Here is an 18,974-nt window from a genome sequence, read left to right on the forward strand (position 1 = left end):
GTCGCCGGTCGGCGACGGGCAGAGCTGCCCCGAGCCGTCGACCGGGGGGAAGCCCGGGGAAAGCAAGTTTCCCCCCCCCCGAAACAAGTTGCAGCCGAGAAACGGTGCGTTCCCGCAGAGGAAATCCCGCGTTTAGCTTTCCACCCTGCTAATTTAGCTGGCTCCGTGATTTTTCCCCCCCGTTTGTTTAGGGGTAGCGGGAGCCTTCGCCGAGAGACTGGAGGCGGTAAAGTTTGAGGAAAGTAGGGCAAAGCAGCCTTTGGAAACGGGGTGGGCAAAGCCTTCTATGAGGAGGAAGGCAGGAGCTTTTTAAGGCAGCTTGGTCCTTACAGCTTAACGGTACGGAATCTTGGGGAGTATCGGGCGGAAAAGTTAGCTTCCACGTCGTAATTATGCAATTTTCTGCAGTTTTAGAGAGGCTTAAAAATGCCTTGTGTGTCGGTTGAATAGGTCTGTGTAAAATACTTGATGTCATATTGGAACTCTGTGGGTTTTAACTGTCCTGTCTGCCTATCCAAGAAAGGAGATATTGTTTAATGTCCAACTAAGTGTTCGAATACCTAGTAAGTTTTCCTGTGAAACAGGTAGACGTGGTGTCTAAAGATAAGGTCGTGCTAGCGAAGTAGCAAAATGCCATCCATCCCCTCGCCAGGCTGGCTGAGCGGCGTGGTCCTTCGCTGCACTGTGACAATTCAGTGCTTTGACTCTGAAAAATACAGCGATTCTTCTCTCTCTCTCGAGTGAATTCCGCTGAATGTCAGACAGAGGCGGTAATGGCAGGGTGGGAAGGAGAGCAGCATGCTGCTAGATAAGTGCCCAGCTTTATTCAGAAGAGAATGTGGGAGTGGTGGTGAGTGGTCAGTTCAGCTTTTCTTCGGATTTCTTGGTTGGTTGTATAATGACCCCGGCATAATGAGTGCAGAAGTAATGTTTGTTCAAGGGATTGGCAGAAATAGGTTAGATGTGTTGGGGTTAGAAAGGAGCCAAAATATTTTTTGCAGATGATGATGGTGGCCTGCGTGTTCCTCCGCTGCGCTGTTGAGGCTGGAAGTCCAGCAGGTGATGCTGGAAGGGGTGTTGCTTCCTTTATTTCCAGTCCCACCGTTAAACGGGGATGCACAGACACATTTAAAATGGGACGAGCCTGTGCCTCCCTTCCTAATAGGATATGTTCTAAGGAAAACACGATTAGGAAACGTAGCTAAGTCTTACACACAGTTAAGCCTGTTTGCATGTAGTTTTTATGCATTAAATGATTAATTCTGTATGTTAAATGCGGATGTTCCAGCTCTGTTTTCAGTGTCTCAACTTGATTGCTAATGTACCTCGTGTGTTCTGGACTTCCTTGTACAAAGCTACTGAATAGAAATGTATTTCTATAAGCATACATAGGATTAAATTAATGTAAATTTCTCGTGCAAGTTCATATGCTAAGAAGTGCGCCTCTGTACTTCAAAAGTGCAGTGTTTTTTGAAACCCTTATCTCTTTGAGGGGATCTGTGATCAACATCTAAAACACCTGTGATCAGGTGCTTGTAGCAGAATGGTTGCAGCATCTAATGTACCAGGCCAGCCAAAAACAGCTAAGAAAACATTACTGACGTGTAATCATACTGATTTTATGTAACTGTCTTGGCAAGTTATCTCTGCTACCCCCCACCTGAAGATGAAAGGGAGGGAAGGCGAGACACTTAAAAAGGATATACATCAAACTGAACTGGAAAGGGGTGTGGTTTTTTGCCCCAGCATTAGGGTGTTTTGCTTAGGAGAAGTACCTTTTTTATAAATGATCCGCCAGGATCATACCCTAAGGAAAGCTTTAAAACTGTGATTTCCTGTTTGCCTGGGTCTTCATTGGTTTAAGCAGCCTGGCTTGTCCCAATGGATAGAAAACCACTAGCATCTCTATCCCTGTAATTTCCTGCGAGCTGTCTCCGTAGGATTTGGCAATCCTGGTCTTGTACTGATGTAAAATGGCATAAACCTAGGCTGAATTTATTGCATTGCTTCTAAAAAGGAATTCTTTCACCTAATCCCCTTGGAGTGGGGAGAGAAGAAGAGAGTGTAGTGGTGACTTTCGGTCTTTTCTATTTCTGGGGAGAGACAGTTATAAGACTTGAAGACTGCTGTACTGAAACTTAACATTGAAAGTTCCAAATAAGATGATACGGCCAATGATTCTATGATTTTATTGATAACTGTAGGTTGGTAATTTCTCTAGTTGTGGAATCTAAAAAATGTGTATTAAAAATTGCTAGGAGAACTGCAGAGGATCAGATTTTTTGGTAGGACAAAACAGCTTTATTAATAAGGAGTAGTCTATGAACATTCTGTAAATTAAATATCTTGTCTTTTAATGCAGAATTCCAAATTTAGAAGCCCCCCCAAACCAGAACATGACACTAGGAAGGTAAAAGTGCCTCCTCTATGCTGTCTTTGGTTTGTTTCAGAGTGTGGTTAGTGCATCTTTATTTTGGTTATCTCCTCTCCTTTTCCTACTTAAGAGTGTGGGTGAGGTTGATTCCTTCAACAACTTGACTCTAAGCATTAAAAAGATAATGCCGTTGCTAAACCAAAATCCCTTACAGCTTTAAGGGTCTGTTCCTACTCCCTCTAACATCAATTTGAGCAGCATCAGGCATTAGTGACTGGTCATGCATGTCAACTTTTCTCTCTGTTGAAATCTATCTCAACAAAAGATACCGTCCTCAAAGTTTGAAATACTTAATCTCTGTTTAAAAGGATATGGTTAAATAGCTTTCCACTGAGATATTACGTTACTGAGTTATGGAACAGTATAAGAATCCATAGTGCAATTACAGTCATGATACTGTCGCTGGGAGACCGATTAGGTCAGACTTACTAAACTATTCCTAAAACCATAAGAGTGGCTGTGATCCAGAAGGCTTCTCGCAAACAAGTTATACTATGCCTTATTGCTCTGTAAAAATAATTTTTGTAAAACATAGATTGTCCCAGTGGTCTTGACTTCTCTATAATTTGCGTGTAGCAGGAAAAATAGGCTAATACACTAATGTCGTAATTTACAAACTGCAGAACTGCTTATTTGTTCTAAGACTTTAGATGAAAAATAAGCATGGAATCATACACAGGGCTGTGCTCTGGAGCATCTGCATGGCAAGGAGCATGAGTAACATGATCTTGGTCTTGAAGACTGGTTCAGCATAATGGGTGTTTGAGGTTTTTTTTGTTTTAGTTCTGAAAGGTGATGTTATTTGCGATTCTGGCAGTTGGCCACCAATAAATTCTCTGCTCTTTGATGTGACATAGGACTTCTGCACCTGCTGGTGTCATCAAATGTATCGCTTTTCAGTAGATGATTGCCCATAGGCAGAATACTAAGAAATGCCAGATGTAATTAAGGTTGTTAATTTTTGCAACTGGCTGTCAGATTTTATTTGGGAAGAGATGCCTTGTGCTCATGTGACCTTTTCGAAAGCTGTGAGGAGAAACGAATCCAGCTGTCTTAAAGTTTATGACAAGAAATGTTGGTCTGTCCAGTGTGAAGATAAAGGTGTGAAGATGTACTGTCAGGATCAGTTGCAGTGCTGTAGGCAATGGTTTGGTTGGTTGTTTTAAAAAAAAATGTGCGCTTGGTAGTTGCTGTCACACTAAGACTTGCGGCTAGATGGATGGAAACGTGGTTCTAGATCCTTGCTTTTGCATTAAAACACCGCAGGCCTGGCAGTGCTGGGCTTTGTGAAACATGACGTGTATTGAATCGCTAGTGCCTTGTTGTGCTGCTTGGGGAATAACTCAGCTCAGCCATATAATACCTCGGTAAGCGCCGTTTAAGATGTCTAAGTGCCATTTAATGGGGGAAAGCGTGCCAAAGACAGACCTGCTTCCTAACTGAGGGTAGGAGAACAGCTGCCCCATAAAGAGCTTCTGCCCTTAGAGCACGGACCTGGTTCTGAAATCCAGTATCTTATTTAACATGAAAGAAGTGAATTCGCATTAATGTGAATGGGTGTTTTTTTACAAATGTAATTAGAGGGGAGATCTCTGTGAACTTGTCTGAAAACGGAAGGAAAAATAACCTCTGCCTAGGGCTGCCGTGCTCTTGAGTTTTTGTCTTTCTAACATGACTTGGATGTACGTTCTTTTACCTTTGTAATCGTTGATGTGTTAGCATCTCTTGCCAGGAGAAGTAATACCTAAAACTTGGTACTTTGGGAGACTCATTTCAATTACATAGCCTAGTGTTAAATCCAAGCTTGGTCCTTGGCGGGACCGAAGTGGTGAAATTTCTGGTCCTGTTCTGCAGGAACTTTTGAAATGGCTGCAGAACAGTTGGCTTGTTCCACCTGCCCGTGTGCATGGATGGCCCTCCGCTTATCTCCTGGCGGTTGGGATGGGGTCTGTCCGAGGCTGGGGGGGCGCAGGAGGAGCCCTGCAGAGATAAGGCTGGAATGCTGGTGAGACCGCAGCTGAGCTTCGGTATGTGGCAGCTGTTAACTACAATGGTTTTTGCAACTTCTAAATTCTGTTGTGCTCCTGGCTAGCATCCATAATTTAAGTACGTGTGAAGTACCAGCATGGGAGATTTTTCGCTGGGATGTACATGGGAGTTACTATATATACGAAATATGTAGTACCTGAAGTGGTACATCCAGGGGCTGAATTTCCTCACTGCTGCAGCATGGAATGCAGCATTCTCTCTCTTCCTCCCCCTCCGCCCCTTATGTATTTTAATACTATCCATCTTTCCATATCTCACCAGCTAGTTCCTTAATTTTTTTAATTTTTTTTTTTTTCCAAACTGTGCATAAACATCCTCTTGGTGATGGAACTGCTGATATACCTAAAAGCCCTTGTGCAATTAAAACATCCATCTGTTCTGTTAGGACACCGACAGACTGCTATGCATCTAAAGCACCACATGGTTCTGGGGAAGATACTACTTAATAGTACAAAAAAAGAAACATTCATTTGAAACAGTGTTAGCAACTAGTATGTGCTTCTTAACTACCAAAACCTACTTTGTGGTTTTATAAAACAATTTAAGGAGAGATTTCTTTGTTATCCAAGTGATCCTCTGGAAGAGAAGCAAGTGTAAAACACCATGTCTGAGAAAGTCAGTTTGAAAAGTATATGCATACGGAATTAAGTGGAATAGAGGCTTAGAGGTGGAAATTCTAAGGAGTGCTACTTGTTACACTCAGCTTTTTTAATTCAAAGGGAATCTGTACCTTGCATGCTTATAGCTGTATTTCCTTCTGTGTTTAAGGGCTTGTCATTTTGAATGAACTTTTGAAGTTATTAGTATCTTGATTTTGCGGGGGGGAAGGAATAAACTGAAACCAAAGACTGGCTTTCTGCAAAGGCACTTCGACTTAGTCTTCAGTGTTTCCTTGTTTCACTGCTTGTGGAATGGGGCACAGTGGCATTTTAGGTCAGATAAATCCGCATGTGTACTTGTTCTTAGCTTCCCTTGACTCAATTTTGACTTCAGAACTTTTGCTTAGGTGAAGATACGTGCTCTGGGAAGCTGTATGTCCAAGATACCCATGTAAGAACTACATTCTTTGACTCGGAAAACTGAATGTTGCATTTACCTTTTTTTTTGTTTGTTTGTTTTTTTTTGTTTGTTTTTGTAATGTCTCTAGTTTTTGGTGTGGATTCAAATGGAATAGACTTTGATGCTTGGAGTCAGTTGCAGTTTGTGGGGGGAACCAACTCCAGTAAAAGGGATGGAGTGTACTGAAGTCTCTTCTGTTTTGTAAGCATTGCTGTCTTGGTCATGTGATTCCAGCTTACTTTTTTCCTTTTCAAAGAAGTTTAAAACTTTTTACTTGTTACAAAGGTTGGTTGCATTTCTCTTAAACTCACTGAGAATGGAATGTATTGTAACTTTTTGTAAATTTGGCTCCAAGACAGGAATTCTGAAACACTAAGCTCTTCACAAGATATGTAAGAAACTTCAATAATGTCTTGCTTATGATAATCATTTGTGAGACTGGAAACCTAAGTTGAAATTCCAACGGACAGAGTTGTGTATAGATTAGAGGTAGTTAAGCTCTACAAATTTAATGTCAGGAAGTCACTGTGAAAACTCTAGATTTTCAGCTTCATGCGAAAGTGCCTTGTTTCATTCTTTGTGTAATTTTTCTCCTTCAAATAGCTTTTCTGGACAGCTGAGTTAGCTGCAGCATTACCTTTTTAGAATAATTTCTACATTTTTCACTACAAAAAAACTTGTATTTGCTGTAGAATATTTTTTTTTCCAATTAGACTGGCATTTTTCCAGTGTACTATCTTAACATAGATATCATTTTCCTAAAATAACTAGTGGCACATTCTAATTGAACATTTTCCCACTGGCTGAAATACTGAAGCCATTTTACGTATTGGAGAATTTTAAACTTAAGGTTTTTTATTTATGATATATTTTAATTGACTCTTAATTTACTTTTTATCTTATGTGTGCTATATGATGAAATGTTACATGCAACAAATAGACATCACTTGCCTGTTGGAATGCAGCAGCTGTCCTAACAGCACAGAGGGATGTATGTGGGTTGTAAATGAATAACAATATTGTAATCCGCTGAGATTCTGTTCAGGATTTCAGGTAGGCAAAATTAATAGTAAAACCAGTTTTCTGTGGTTTCTGTGCTGTCACGCCCATTTTGGTGTTTGTTTTTTTTTTTAAAAAAAAGAAAAAGCACTAGCAGTAATCATAATTTGAAGTTATCTCTTTGAAGTACCATGGCTGTGGCCACCCCCTCCATACCCTCTGCCACTGTCACATAAAATCATTTAGTTACGTAAGCTGATAGTACAAATTTTTTATGCCACTTGCCACAATGAGGATTCGTCTTGCTTCCCTGTTTAGCTAGGTACTTAGTCTGGACTCTTTGGGTCTGATGGCTGAGACTTTCTGCTCCTGTGGTTGTGTTTAAAATATGTGGAAGGATGTGAGTGCTGCAGAATCTTTTGGGGGCTTTTCTGCCCCCCCACCCCGATTATTTAGGGGACAAAAATTGTCTTTTGAAGAACATTGCATTTAAAAATGACAACTGTTAAATTGGTAAGAAAGACCTCCTGGAGTGAGAAGTCATTTAATTTCACAACATAGCATACTATTCTTTGAAGCTTTTTCTGTTAATGGGGAAGTAAAATTTCTTCCAGCTGGCTTTGACTTATTTAGAGGGATGCTGAAAATACTCCTTGCCCAACTAACTGCACGTTCTTCGATTTGACAGCTAAGAATAACTATATATATATTGATGTGAAATACTAAGTTTCAGGGGATTTTTCTCTCCAGCTTTATCTAGCTTAGTTCTCAGTGTAGAAGAAAAATGAATTTGTGTAAGTGCAGAAGATTTTTTAAAGCTTAACTCAACACTTTTTGTGGGCCAGAGGTAAATCTGGTCCTTGCAGGGTGTTAACCGTTCCTGGTCTTGTCTAATGGCAATGGGAATCTTCCAACCAATTTCAGCAGGCTCTGAACTGTATTAATAATTCTCAAAACCCCATAATAGCCGCATGAACCGGTTCCTCTCATCTGCAAGTACTCCAAGTGCCGTGCCAACTTATTTAAATAAAGACAAAACAATGGGCCTTGGTCCAAGGGGTAACGAGGAGCTGGAATGCCTTTGAAGTTCAGGACCCTAGGCTGTAGGTGCCATTTACATAAACCTCATTATGTAATCTGAATGCAATTTCTCTTCCTGTTTGTTCGATTTATGAATCTTTGTGTCCAGAGAGAAAGAGATAGTAAGACATGTAATTAAGATAAGTAGCAGGCCACTCCTTTTCTGAATGCGTGCTCTGGTGAGGAGAGAATTTTAGATGCAGCATTAAGGGTAGAACAAAACCTGTGATTCAGGCACCTTCAGTAGATGAGAATAATACCAACTCCTTCCTTTTGAAAAAGCTGCATGCTTCTTTAAACAATAACTATGCCTAGTTCAACCTATTACTCGATTTAAAATAAATGGTACAGAAAAGCTTAAAGTTCTTGCTAGCAACAATTTTGTCTGTATGTAAGCCATAGATGGTCTTTATCTAAGCAGCTCTCATCAGTTTTAAAGCTACCTTGAAACTAGTAAGTTTCTAAGTGGACAGCGAGTTTTCTAGTCAGAATTGCACACAATGATGTTTTGTTGTTCTCAATCAAACATTTGCTTTTTCTTCCTGTCTGATCCTCTCTAACCTTTCTTTAAAGCAGATATAGTAGCACTAGATTTGTCGTAAGAGTTCTGCCAGCAGCAAAGGTAACAACATGCAGTCTGCTTGCTCGTGAGATGATTGGTCAGACCTACCAGTGACTTCTTATCACCAGTTATTTTATGATTATTGACTCAAATTGTAAGTGATGGAGGGACATATCTTTCCTTCTGCTGCGTGTTGCTTAGTGGGACAGATAGACCTCAAGGGGACAACAGTCTCCGTTAGCAGTCATTTTATTTATGAAACTTCATTATGTCTAAGACAACCTAATATCGTATGTCACTATTGGCTTTCAGCATCTACATATGTTTGCTTTCATGCTATAAAACTTGCCTGTTGGAATAAAAAAAGTTAATGATAAAAACTGATACAAATGAAGTGGTGGAACACCTGGAAGAAGGCTAGCCTGTGTAATTAATGGGCTGAAGTAAACAGGCTGGGAGCTCTTGGTTTGTTCTGGTGCCTGTATTGCGTGGCTACAAACACAAAGGCAAGATGCTTTGCACGTTGCAAACGGGATGTTTCTCAAAGTGAAGTTAATCACATATGTGTGGGAGGTACAATTTAACATTTCAGAAATACCAACAGGAGCTTGTTGAAAGCTGTGTAATACGTGATTATATGAAAGTTGGTTGGTTTTTGTTTTTTTCATTTCAATTCTGAGTTCAGGATTTTTAGCGTACTATCTTGGTAAAAGCATGAAGCGTGGAGCTCACAGTGTGGTTGTGTGGATTAAACTTTCAGTGGTTAGAAGTAGACCTGAGTATATATCCTTTCAGAGCTAGCTAATAAAAGAAAGGGCTGGCTGAAAATGGGAATCTGAACTCTTTGAAGTGTCCAAGCTCTGTGAAGTGGCTGTGGATGTGTCTTATCTTTTTTTTTTTTTGGGTGGCATGACAATTATGTCCCTTGTCTGTTTCAACCAAAATAGAATCTGTAGTCTGTACATTCCCTGTGAATAAACTGAAGATTAATGTGATGCATTTCAGACTATTAAATACAAAGAGTGTTTATGTTTCATAACTTCCAGAACAATGGTATCACCTGTATAAGTATATTAATTCCCCTTAAGATTAGAGAACTGCTTGGTTTGTGTCTCTTTAATCTTCTTAATCAAATGACAGCTTTAATTCCTGCTAATACAAGAAGAGTACCTTAAATTATTTTACTTTATTTTGCTTAACAGATTTCATTTTGGAAGTGTCTCTTGTAAGAACAATGTTTTGGAATGTTTCTTTTCTGAATCCATGTGATAAAAGATCCTAAGTAATTTTGCAACTTCCAGCTTTTTCCTTTGTAATGGAAACAAAGAACAAAAATATGTTGGTCAGTATTGCTAGATATTGTAGTACAAAGATTAGGACACTTTGTAGCCTGCAGTGGATTATGTCATATTCCTTCTGTCAGTGTCAGAATAAGTGTTTCTCTGGAGAAAATGGCCTACTAGAGCCTGCAGTATATATTACATTTAATTTGCAACGCTGGGTGGGATGCGATCCTTTGTATAATGCTCCATTGGGGTGTGAGCAGTTTCAGCACCTCTTGCTGTTTCAGTTTTGTGTTAATAGGAGGTGTATGTTGAGTTCCTGGAAAATAACTGATATTACTTACACTGTGGAAATGTGGGAATGCAGATTTGTCACCTTAGTTGTGAACAGCACTGCCTTGAGACTGTCAGGAGATGGCAAAGCATAGATCAACTGTAGATCTTTTTAACTTATAATATGCAACCAACCCCCCCTCAACCCCCGGCCCTGTTTCCCTTTTTTTCCATTTTTCTCTCCCCCCCACCATGAATGTAGGATTGTGGCCTACAAATGTTCTCAAAGTGCTTGTCTATAAGAAGAGTTTGTAAACTGATTATGAAAGAAAGAAAAAAGGCTAATCTTACATAGTAAAAATTATGGCTGATAGTAGAAGAGTTCATGCTGTTACATCCAATTTTATGTTCAAAAGCTGTATTGAATCTTTAACGTTAGACTGACTTGTAAACAGTGGTATTACATATGGCACATCTGTAAGGCTTATGCTTTTTAGGAATGTGTACAGCAAACGTGGAGGAGTTCTCTTGCCCTCAGTAGCTAAGCGAGACACGGTCAACTGGTCAAGTTAAAAAACAAGATGCAGTGAGCAATCATTCTTTTCTGAATTGTGAAGAAAGGCACCGCTAAGGAATATGGTACGGGGCAAGTCTAGTCTCCCTTTGTAGTCCTGAAAAAGGATGGATTCCTGGTACGCAGGTTTTGGTAACTCAGTGTGCAGGAGAGGATTGTGTATGTGTGCTCGTCACTGGTCAATGCAAGAACAATTTTGATAGGGGCGCACTGTTCTTGCACCTTTATGTTTTCTTTGTTCTGTGAGTTTCTTAACCATATTGCATTCAAAGAATTGGTGAATTGCCTTTCCAGATACGTTATTGTTACTGCAAGTTTGCTCGCGTGCTGTGCATATTGGCAAGCCTTCATCAGAGATGTCATTTGACACTGTCTTCAATAGGTCCTTTGGTCGCTGTGTCTGGGCACTCTGTGGGTTTTTGGTGGTGCTGAGATTTTGCTCAGCTCTTTATTGCTTCTATCTACTAATTTTTCTAAACATGTACTAAGCATGTACTCAGTTGAAAATCCTTTGAGCTTTTCTTGGTAGACATGGTTATACTGCTTTGCAGCAAAATGTGTAGTTGTTCAAAGATGGTCAGAGACTAATATCTGACCTTCGTACCTAATGTAGATGCTGTCCATACCGAAACAAATGCTGTGGCATAAAGTTAATACCCAGTAACCTTTTCATAGCAGAAATGTCTGTATATAGTGGTGTCTTTATCCACAGTAGAAGAATATATTTTATTTCCCTAATGAAAGGATTAGGCAGACCTTGTCTTATCACTTATTCTTAAACATCCCATTTTGTCTTTTTGGATTCTCTTGAGCATTTGCTTCTCCGCACTGGAGTTGACTGTTGTCTTTTTGGCAACTCATGCTTAGGAGAATATACCCCCGTGGGACTGTCTGCAGGCAGATGTGCCTGGCTTCTTTGCTTTCGATGTGAATATTTGTTTGCTTCCCTTCTTGTTAGTGAAAAGTGTGGCAGTGTGTAGTTAGAAGTCTCATTAAGCCATGTTGGCATGGCCATTAATCTGAGCATTTCGCTGTGATTTGAATTGATGGAGGGCTGTCACCTTTCTGGCAAGGCACAAGCATGAGGTGTTGGTATCAGTAGAGGTGTTGTGTGTAACAGGCAGAGTTCCTGAACTGCAGGCAGGGCTAGCTGAACTGTAAAAATGAGTACACTGTGCTCTGGGTTACTTTAGTCTTCCCCACTATGTGCTGTTCTCACCCTATTCATTTTCTTGCACGTATGTGAGGCCGTTGAGAGATTTGGTGAGCAGCAGAGTTCTCAGCAAGAGGAAGCTGCTTTGATTTTTTGTTTCCTAATGATGTGTAAGGCAATTTGCTGAGTGCATTCGTTCCTTGCTAGTTATAAAGAGAGGGGAAGATAGCACATGACGGGAAAACGGAGAGGTTTTGTCATGTCACTGTTTGCTAGCTCTCAGTAATGTGCGTGCCTTAATTTTTACTGAGGGCGGTTGAAGTGCAGCGGGGATTTGAATGCTGACATGCGAGTGCATCTAGTCAGGGTTGAAGGTACAGAGGTAAATACAGTTGTAGCTCGCTTGTGAGTGTCACGAGTTTCCCAGTGAATGAAGAACAAAGGTAAAAAAAACCCCTGAGGTAGTGAAGAAGCATGGTGTATCTGCAGAGGAGCTGGTGAAGACTCTTGGCTGCAGGTAGAGCAGTGCTGTCTCCCCACGGCCAGCTCTGCGGGGCGCTGGCAGGAGCGCGGGGTTGACATCACCCGGAGGAGAGGGAGAAGGTTCCACAGTCTCTAGGGCTGCTTGTTCTGCACAGGCACTCGGGAAAGGGTTTCTTTCGTATGCTGTCTAATAGATTCAGCCTTTTATTTTATAATATAATTAAATAACCAAGCCTTTGTGAAGCTCCTGAATTCCTTTAATTTAGCGGCAGCACAGAAGCTGAATTCAGAGCATTCATGGGCCTGTACTATCTCCCTGACTACTTGCCAGGTCTATTCATGCTGTTCTGAGTGCAGGAAGTTCTCACATTCATTCAGGGTTGGGGGGGGTGGGGGTGGAAGGCGTTGTGTGGTTGGCTTTTTTTTTTTTTTTTAAGCAAGGGAAATGGTTATAAGGAAAATTCTTCAGCAATTCCCTGGGACCAATTTACCAACTGTTAATCTGTGAGTAAATAATGGGAACAGTTTATACACTTGGCAGCTCTTGAGAAAGAGCAAAGAATCATGAGAAGTTCACAGTCCACAGCCCCAAGATAGCTGAATACTTTGGTATGTTAGGATTTGTCTGAACAGGGATAGACCAGTACTTTTTTGTTAGGACATGTAATCTCATATATTCTGAAGTACTGAGTTTGATGAGGAAAACTTTACTCTGGCATGTAGTAGCTGGCTGCTTATACTTAACTTGCTCAAGTTAAATAATTCTTTCTCTACTCGAGTTTTAACACTCTAGCCAATATATTGGTCGTCTTTTACAGACTGTTACTAATGCTTTTTCAAGGAGGGGATGAAGAAGTGTATTTGCCTGGTGAGGGGGAAGCCTGTAACAGTGGCTTTCCTGTGGTTCAAGGGAAGCATAGAGGTAGAGGGGATGAGAAGGTGAAACAAAACTGAGAAAGCAATGACTAAATCAAAGCGAGTAGACAGGAAGTACAAAAAGCTTTGCAATCTGTAAGCATTCATTTCACTTCCCAGGAGCCGTCCCACATCTTTAATCTGTGGTATCTAATCTTTATAACTAGATACCACAGTGATAGATGTATCTGACGTGTAAAGTGCCCAGGAGAAAGGAAAAGTGACTTCTCAGTGTGGGTTTTCTGCTGCTACAACTGACAACTTGTGGGAAGTATGCAGTTAGCTTGGGTAGACAACATTTGATAACTGTGAATGAGAAGGAAGGTCCATAGCTAAAAGTGCTTTTTGGGGTTGTTTTTTTTCTTTTTTTTTTTAAATGTAGACAGGGTGAGCTGTGTCTAACATGTTCCATTCCGAAACTGAATTGGAGGTGGGAAATCCAGAGTTTGTCTCTGGCTCACAGGATGCACTGAAGAACGTGTTTTTATACTGGGGTATAAAACTTGAGAGCTGATGTAACCTTACAAATAATGTTTTAAATTTAGATTACCTTACGGCTAAGTAATTACTTTTACAAGTTTGTACCTTTTATTGGGAACCTGGTGTGCGCAGGACTTAATGATTCCCATGCTATGAGACTTAATTTGCTATTGCGATATTGTCCTACAACTTCCTGTTCTTCTGAAAACTGAAATGGGTTTTTGAGTTGTATTCCTTCCTTTTGTAATTTCTGTCAGGAGAAGCATTACTCTTATTCTCCGACAGGGAGTATTTGGGCTCTTTTTGCCCTTTTCTCTTCCCCTCCTCTAGCTTGGAAGTTTTAGAGGTCATGAAGATATCATCTTCATGAGATCAAAAGTGTTGTGAATGAAGTACTTTTCTTAAGGTGCTGTAGTTTCTGGAATCGCAGTCTGTTAAGAACATTTACATATGGATTATGGCACATGTTACCACACGTGCAACTGTGTGCAAGTAATGCCAATTGTCTGGATTGTTCTAGCAAAAACAAGGAGTGTACAATTACTGCCCTTGGATAGCTCCTTCATATTGCTCTTTTTTTTCTTTACTTTAGAAATACGAGGTTTGATTTCTGTTTTGTATTACAAGTAATGGTGCTGAATGTCTATGGCAGCTTTTTCCTTTTAAAACAGCTTACCATTTTAAGCTATAAAAGTACTGTGACAGCTTTGATTTTTTTTTTTTTACAGGTTTATATTGAAAAAACTTCTGCTCCCTATATGTATAAAATTATATATTTTATTTGAATTTTTAATCTCTTCAGAGTTTAGAAGGTCATTACTTAAAAATTATTTTGTGAACCCAATTTCATAACAAGTGTTTCATAAAGTGTATGGAAGCACACATTTTCTTCCAGGTTGGTTTTCTGGTGTATTTTTGACACCTTATGAAAGTCTTTAGCAAAACCACAGATAAATTGCATCAACTATTCCACACATTCTCAAGTAGTGGAGGAGCAGAGTGTGTCAGTTGAGGGAAGGTTTACAAGTTAAAACTCTGGTTGCCAGGCAGCCCAAGAAGTGAGTTGGCATCGGTTGGAAATGAGAGCAAATTGTGGGTTGATGTTGGAGCACAGTGGACAATAGAGAAAAAGAGAAAATGAAGGAGGAACTTGACTGTTTTTATTAGCTTGTTTCTGCTTCCAGAATGCAAAATATTAAAGAGAAGGTAACTCTTGAAAAGTCTAAACTGTATCGTGAGTAAGAAGAGAGCTGGGCTATGTGGGAAGTCTCATTCCCTTCCCTTTTTTATTATTGTAGCATGCTCTGCTGAGTTAATGACTGCTGTTAGGAAGAAGTTCTTTACAGTGAGGGTGGTGAGGCACTGGAACAGGTTGCCCAGGGAAGCTGTGGATGTCCCATCCCTGGAGGTGTCCAAGGCCAGGCTTTGAGCAACCTGGTCTGGTGGGAGTTGTCCTTACCCATGGCAGGGGGTAGGGGGAATCTTTTAAAGTCCTTACCAACTCTAACCATTCTATGGTTCTGTGGTTACAAGATGGGGTGTTCGAACACTTGTAATTGTAGTGTTGCTCCTCCTAGCTGTAAGAGCTGTGAGTAGATGAATGTTCAAGACTCACCCTTTCTCCTGTAACGCCAAGTCTTTTTATTTAGCTTCTGGCTTATATAAGTGAGTTCAGCATTTGCCACAAGATACTGCCACCTCTAAGTACCAGTCTCCATAGGATTGTGGTGTTCCCTCTGCCTTTCCAATCTGGTATTAGGGACCCATCACATGGGTAAACTAGCAGTGAAAGGACTTGTGGTGTGGATGAGCTTTACACATAAAAATGTCTTGGTTTTCCTGCCATCAGTGGTGTAGGAATCGCTCTGTTGAAACATATGCCTCTGTAAGATTAAACTTGTCAGTGTGCGTGTGTTTAGCAGAATGTTGTAAGATAGTAATTAATGCTGTAGCCATCATGTGAGTGGAAAATATTTCTGCAAACATGTCTATATATCTAGATACTTAAGAGGATAAAATTAGGCTTTGGAATTTCCCTCTGGTCCTGTTTAACTTAGTCAACTCTTAGACACACTTTTATTATGATGATAATGGTTATCTGCCATTGTTTTACTTTTAATGTCAATGTTGCACTGTCCTTTGCAAGAGCGTAATGTGCAAGGCAGTTGGTGGGAATGAGGACAGTCAGAGGGAGGTTTTGTTACATTCTGTGATCTGGCGAGTTTCTGTCATTTCTTCAGTTTCCTCGCAAGTTGTTGAGGTAGTTGTGTAGCACCTTTCTTGAAAATATTTTAATATTTCTACTTGAGACCTTCAGAGTTGGAAAGTACTGTATTACGGGCATATATTAGGTCACTGGCCTTCAGTGCTTGCATTTTATAATGCATATAATAGTGATTTAGCTGGGACTCTTCTCCTAGGATTCTTGTGTCCATACAGGATAAAACTTAACTGTATCATCTTATCAGTAAGATGATACAGTTAAGTTTTCTTTTGCTCTATATATTTTTGTGGGGAAAAAAACTGTAGGCAACTCTAGTGGATGCATCATGTGATCTGCTTTTGTATTTTATTTTATTTTAAAATAGTGTTTATCTTTTTCTTAGTTATCTTGAGAAAAAAAATTGTTTAGGAAAGCTTTGGGCTAGATGGTAAAATTTGTGCCTGGTCCTTTCCCCTCATATTGCTGAAAATTATGAGCAACACTGTTTACCATGTGTATTTCTTCCGTAGCTCTGATCTGAAAACTAGGGAGGAAAAATGGTGAATTGCTTTTTATCTCTTCCCTTTTCATTTTGTTGTTTCATCTCTAGCAGTAAGTATTCCTCAAAATAAGAAAAAGGTAATGCTGTTGTCTTTAGCAACTGAATAGTAGAAAAAACCAAGGTGATAAGGTAGCATATTTCGATGGCTGCCTGAAAGAGGAAACACGGTTTGACGGAGTAGTGGCAGCCACAAGCAAGGTAGATTCCAGGTGGTATTGGTAAAGCGTGAGTGTGATGAGAGAATAGTCTCTCTAGGCTATACACGCTGTTCATCTTTGATTGCTGCAAATATAAGCACTGAAATCCTTTGTCCCAAGAGTGCTCAAGTGCAAAGTTCACTCTGTTCTGAAGCTTTTCACCCAATGTATCTATGATGCCTCTTTCTACATCTAGTACAAGGATTCCTGTGATTCACAGAAAGCTGACTTCCTCCCTGTACATAGAAGTAGGAAAACATGTAGAAGAACTTTGTTAGTCCTCAGCTGACTTGCTCTTTGCAGTCAGTATTTGCCTGGAGGGGTCCTTGTGTCACGTTCGGTGCAGCTGCCTGTTGCATCACTGCTCCTCCTGCTCCTGAGCTCTCCCCAGGCTCCTGGCTGGGGTTTACTGTCCTGCATCCCAAAACCTCTGGGCTCTCGTCCTTCTGCTGCATTTGGGTTGTGAGTAATAACACAGATGTTTGTGGCCCTGATGTTGGAACTTACAATGGTTTGCATTAGCAAGTTACTGGGCTAAATCATCTAAAACTTCAGTGGCTGCAAATCTCTCGTTTTAAGAAAACCTCCTGTTAGCTTCTGGTCCTGTGTGTGATTACTTGCAAGAAATCATTGGAGTGCTGTTCCAGAATTTTAATTTGCTGAGACATCAAGTTGTTGCTTGAAGGACTTAGCTCTTCCTTTCACTTCACTTCTGCCTGAAAAAAAAATATTTAGATTTGGGAACGTAAAGATCCTAAATGTAAAATTTAGAAGAAAAAATGGAGGACATGGGAAGAGGTGGAAAGGCAGTAATTTTTTCAGGTCCCTAATAAAACGGAAAGAAAAGAAGTCCTTTTTTTTTTTTTTTAACATCTTTAAGCTTTATTTTTGCTTAGCTTCATAACAGGCTAGGTAAATACTACTGATTGAGTATGTTATTCTAATTTTTGTACGCTTTAAACCTTAATCAGACTTCAGAGCGTTGCTTTCAAGCTCAGAGGCAATTATCTAGATTACTGAGATTAAATATTTGTGATTGTTGGAGTTTTACCACAGCTTTTTTTGGCTGTGTATGCTTTCTACTGCAGAAGAAGAAAACTGCAGTTGTAGGCAAGGGCATTGCCGTTGTAGTGGTTTTAGGGGCAGCTGAAGAGGGGTGCAGAGAGCAAACACAGAGCTTCCTGGGGAGGGTTGTGCAGGCTGCTCTGCCATTTCAGTTGCCCTATCGCCTGTTAAAAATTAATAATTTTTAATTAAAAGCAGAACAGATCATCCTTTTTTAATAATGCAGCGTGGTTTATGGCAAGGGAAGGGTTCTTGATTTGTTTTGGTTTTTAATTGTTTGTGAAGAGATTTTGTGAGCTGTTCTGAACCGCAGCTCTTGGAGGCTCTGAGGAGCCCGTTGCTGCCCAGCTTTGGGGAAATCTGACCCTGGAGTGCCAACAGGCTGGGCTGAATGAGAAGGAAATCTGTTTCCTTTCAAGGGATTTCTGTACCAAAGACAGTGCTCTGTTAGATTTCTTCTTGAAGCAGCTGCTTTCCTAATGCCTGGGTTTAGGTGGAGGTTTTTGCTCAACTCTTCTGGCTATCCGTTAAAAGGAGAACGCACTGTCTTGCGCTTGCTAGGCTGCTGGGGCATGGATAAGTAAAATGGGTATGATCTGTGACTTGAAGAATCTTGTTACTGCTTTCAGTCAGTAGAAATGCACAGAAGTGTGATAAGCCTTCTGAAAGGGGGGTCTTGCTTTGTCTGAGGGGGTGTATGTGGCAGTGCTGGCTTGGTTTGTACTGCGGTGGTGTATGTAACAATGCTGTGCTCTGTTAGCATAGTCTTTTTCCTCTGCTCTTTGGACTACTATGCAGTTGTTTGGGTTTTTTTCAAGATTGACCAGTCTTTATAATGGGTGATACCAGAATTTTGTATCAACTAATATTTATTTGTTTTCCTTTTTTTTATTCCCTATTGTCAGTTGCAGTAACAAGACCTTGCTTCGGAGTCACCTAGAAGGGGTGCCTGTGGTTGCGCTTGATGAGTTGATCTTATGTGTTTGCATGAGCCTGATGATGCTCACCAGGGGATGCCACTTATAGGGTTGCCTTCCACAAGCAAGTTCTTCTGTCCTAATGTCTGTAAGACACTGAGTCTGAAAAGTGTGTTTTGGGGGGTCAGATGTGTAGTGTTCAGCAGACAGTGCTTTCCATAGTCTCCTTTTTGCAGTATTGGTACTTGGGGGCTACAGAGGAGTTTTTTAAAATAACATAAATGAGTGTCAGTAGCATTACCTGCACCTGTGGACATCTTTTGCATAGGTGAACCAAGAGCAGTGGTGTCTAACTGACCTCTTGTGCATGGGCATTGTGTTACTAAAAAGGTTCTGTATAATGGGGACTGTAAAAGCAGATGGTACTGCTGTGACATAAGTTCAAAAACATTTAAAAAATCTTGGTTTTGAAGTATCTTAAGTGAGGAGTTTGCCTCTATCTCTAGCAGTTGAATTCTTACAGGCTTCTAACTTAAGCCTTCTTAAAAATAAATGTGTAAATATTTACGATACCTTTTTTCATTGTGTGTCCTCCCATGTCTCCTGCTGCATACCATTCAATCCGGCATATTACATCTGTAGTTAACAATATATTGAATCTGTGCAGTTATTCTATATTAAGTACG

At 40.3% G+C, this 18,974-nt stretch overlaps 1 protein-coding gene across 2 annotated transcripts in view; it reads left to right on the forward strand.

Moving 5' to 3' along the window:
• PHLPP1 (PH domain and leucine rich repeat protein phosphatase 1) overlaps positions 1–18,974 on the forward strand; it is a 141,723-nt gene that overhangs the window by 784 nt on the left and 121,965 nt on the right. The window lies entirely within an intron of this gene.

Source organism: Calidris pugnax, unplaced genomic scaffold, assembly GCF_001431845.1.
Source record: "Calidris pugnax isolate Ruff unplaced genomic scaffold, ASM143184v1 scaffold8, whole genome shotgun sequence".
NCBI classification, from domain to species: Eukaryota; Metazoa; Chordata; class Aves; order Charadriiformes; family Scolopacidae; genus Calidris; species Calidris pugnax.